The following is a 3,927-nucleotide window of genomic DNA, read 5'->3' as shown; positions in this document are numbered from 1 at the left end:
CACACACACACACACACACACACACACACACACACACACACACACACCATACAGTAAATAAATAAATAAACAAACAAATAAATAAATGATAAAAAATTGAAGGCAAATGACAGATGACTTGCAACCTCATCAACTACTAGAAATAACAGATTGGGACAATTCCTTCAGAAATGTGTAAGGTAGTAGTTACTAAAGTTAAACATAGGCTTGTCCTACGACATAGTATTTCTAACCTTGAGTACCTGCTCAAGGGGGATGAGAGCATATAGTCAAAGAGCAGCTTGAACATATATTATATATAACCTCTTACCTTGGAGATAACCCAAGGTCCGGGTGAAGAAAATGCATATAAAAACTCAGGGCATATTTATATAAGGTATGAAAAAGAATACACTAGTTATTGATGCAGATTATACATGAAGACCTTGTGACGAACAAGGGAACAGATTGTGTGTATCAGCTTGCTTATGGAACATTCAAGAACAAGTAAATAATTTGTATGGTGCCTGAAGACAGAACAGTGTTAACTATCAGAGCAGTAGTAGGTATTTGGTAGGAGAAAGCATGGAAAAAAAATCTATAAAAGGGCATGGAGAATCTATATCTTATACAGGTCCCAAATGAATGTTGTGTGTCTTTATCCTCATAGCAGATTATAGGGGTTCACACATGTACCAACATTATAAAAATAAGCATGTAATATTATTTTACTTTGATAAAAATAATGGAGAGAAGAGAGAATACAAGTCAAGGGGGTTGGTTTTTGTTTTGTTTTTTTTTTGTTTTTTTTTTTTTTACAAATGACTTTGAGGAACCCCTGTATTTGCTTTCTCCTTCCTTCATCTAAGACAAGGTAACTCATATTTAAGGGAATCACATTATTCAGTCCTTATCTATGAGAAGCCCACAGTCAAGGAAGAGGACAGCTTGCATAATAACTTTAAGAAAGTATGGCAGCCATCCTGTGATCTTTATTGATGTGGTGGGAACACAACAAAATGGTTATTGAAGTGAGAGGTCAGCAATAGTTTCATGTGTGGAATGCAATTGGTTTGTGGATTCAAGAGTGACAATAAGTTTAACTAGTAATCTCTGAGAAGGAATAGTATGCTCAAAAATAGTCTGTGACTCCAACAAACAAGCTGCAGGTCTGAAATGTCCAGCTGTAGTGAGAGGAGGCATCTCATGGACGAGGGGGAAGGGCAAGGCTGGGATGAAGAAGGAAAAGCTCCTGAGATCTAAGTCAGTAACGTTAAGATTGACCCAGAGGTGAAGCTTGCCATGTGGATATTATAAATGGACAAACCAGGTAGGCACATAAGAAGAGAGATAGGGGAGATAAGAGGAGACAATAGAGATGCTCGCTGAACACATATGAGCTGGAGGCCAACTGAATGCATTCTATTGATGATGGTGAAAAATCAGTGGTGCTAGTGGTAGATTGAGAATGCGAGGTCCGATGCAAGCTCCTGAGCACAAACTGACACTGTGCGAGGTTGTTGTGGTTGTCTGTAACTGGCTTCCAAGTACGCAGGTCTTCTGGAACTTGGAAGGAGTTGGACATCCCTGCCCATCTAGGTTTCCAGACACATGAGGTGGGGAGCTAGCATATGTCTGAAGACGTGCTTGGTTCTCGGTGCTAGTCTCCATCCATTGATGACTTCTGAGCATATAACCAAAGTTTCAAGGTAGTAAGACCATGGTCTGTGGTCTGCACCCTGGCTTAGCAGGCAGCCGCAGTAGTCTGTACCATGCAGTCTCAGCTAGCCTCAGGAGCTCATTCTACTGCTTTGTACTTGCTTATTTTTAATTTTTACTGATTATTGTGCAATTCAATCATTGTGTACATAGTCTTTAGTATGTATGATGTATAAATTCTTGATGAAATACTTAGATCACCACAAAGAGAATAAAAAAATCCCATTATCCTTCTGATTATTTTAAGTATCACAAACAGGTAAATAAGCCTGACTCCTTAGGACATCCAAGATGATAAGAATCACAGGCAACTGAGGTGTGTGCTTATATTTCGCTAAAATCATTTAACGGCCTGGCATGGTGGCACACTGCTGTAATGAGAGCACTTGAGAGTCTGAGGCAGGGGGATCATGTGTTTGAAGCTAGCCTGGGCTATGCAGTGAAAGCCTGTCTTGGAAAACATAAATCACTATGACACCAATAATTTGTATTTCTGAAATGACAGCCATGATATCAGCAAACCTTTGGCTTGTTGGCAGTGGGAGGGACTCCATATGCTGGTGATGCTAAAGCTGAGCAGGCAGAAACTCTTTCATTAAAGCACCGCTCCTCCCCGCATCCTGCCAAAGCTGTGTTCTTCTGAAGCTCATCTTTCCAGTAAGTCAAACGTGCAACTAATTACTGACCAAGGAAACTGAAAGGGCATTTAAAATCAGTCCCTCATTAAATCAGTTGAAATACATTTTTAATCAAAGCATTTCAATAAAGTGATTAGAAAGCAAGCATTATCAATAAAGTCATTAGAAAATAAGCATATTAATAAACTGATTGCAAAAAGGCATATCAACAAAGTGACTGGAAAACAGGCATATCAATAAAGTGAGTGGAGAACACTTTAAAAAAAAATGACCAGAATTTTCCACCTATGTAGGCGTGTGTCATCAGGAAAGCAGCTCTGTAGTGAGCGTCTGCAGTACCGTCTGTATGTTTACTGACCCACTGCAAAATTAGACAGGATTAACTTTGACAAAGCAACGTTTTGGAAACATGAATGAAAGCGGTGACTTACAAACCATCTCTGATAAAATCTCAACGGCTTATAATCACACCTAAAATAGATCTAACAGGTAAAATTCGGGATTCCAGAGGTAGCAAAATGGTTTGTTAGCCAGTGGAGACACTTGTGAAGGATGACACTGTGAAGGATGCCTGTCATAGTCCACCCTGTATTGGCAGGTACAAAGAGAGAGACAAAATATTTCACTGTGGGGTTCCATGAAAAACAGTGCTAGAGCGAGGACAGGAAGGCTGGAGGTTCAGTGCACAGCTGAAAGGATGCTGAAGATGCAAATGAGGTGTAAGACCTGCACACCTCGGATATTTCTTTCAGTGTAAATGCTGACCGGGTGCAAACCATACATAAGATGAAACAAGTAGAGACTTCATTTAAGAAAACAATCTAACAAACACTGTAGTGCCTTCAGTTTCACCAGAAAGAAATAGGAATAGATTACGATGGCCTCTGAGTCAGGCAGTGACTAGGAGCTGCCTCAGGGTGAGCTTGAGGTTGAGAGAGAATAGGAACAGATGGACCATACCCAGGGAGAGAAACTGCAGAAGAGCTTCAGGTCTCCATGAAGAAAGTGAGGGGATGCCGTGAGAGAGCAGGGGAAGAAAAGAACACGGGGGGGGGGGGAAGAGAAGCAAGTCAGACACAGCATCTGCTTTACAGGTCACTGGCCAGACAGAAGCTGGTAGTTCCACTGCCAGAAGCCCACAGCCCACACAAGCCTCAAATATATCTACAGGTTTTGGTGAGATGGAGATTCCTCTAGCAGTTAGGTGGAAATCCCCTTTTCAGGCTTAGGAGGTGGTTCAACTGGTGAAATTGTCTCACTCTAAGAGAAATCTCTTTTTTCTAAATTGTGACGAGATGCCAGTTTGAGAGAGAATCTATTGTTAAAAAGTGAGCTGCCTTGGGACCCTGAGATCAGGGGACATCCACATGTCAATGAGACAATTTGACTGGCTCACTCCTGAATGGGAGAAAGCCCAAAGAGGCAGTTGTAGAGAGAGGCATGGATGAATGCTGACAAGGGGAAGGGTGCAGGAGGCAGAGGGCTGGCTTAGTCGGGGGTGGTGTCTAGGAAGAGATTACCCCAATGTGTGAGTGCCCTGTAGGGTGTGTGTGTGTGTGTGTGTGTGTGTGTGTGTGTGTGTGTGTGTGTG

General features: G+C 41.6%; 1 protein-coding gene across 1 annotated transcript in view; it reads right to left on the bottom strand.

The window, feature by feature from the left end:
- Positions 1-3,927, bottom strand: part of Spag17 (sperm associated antigen 17) — a 214,246-nt gene that overhangs the window by 184,079 nt on the left and 26,240 nt on the right. The window lies entirely within an intron of this gene.

This window comes from Psammomys obesus, unplaced genomic scaffold (genome assembly GCF_907164565.1).
Source record: "Psammomys obesus unplaced genomic scaffold, mPsaObe1.curated_primary_1811, whole genome shotgun sequence".
In the NCBI taxonomy this organism is placed as follows: Eukaryota; Metazoa; Chordata; class Mammalia; order Rodentia; family Muridae; genus Psammomys; species Psammomys obesus.
The sequence above is the reverse complement of the archived record's forward strand: the minus strand, read 5'-3'. Positions and strand labels throughout refer to the sequence as shown.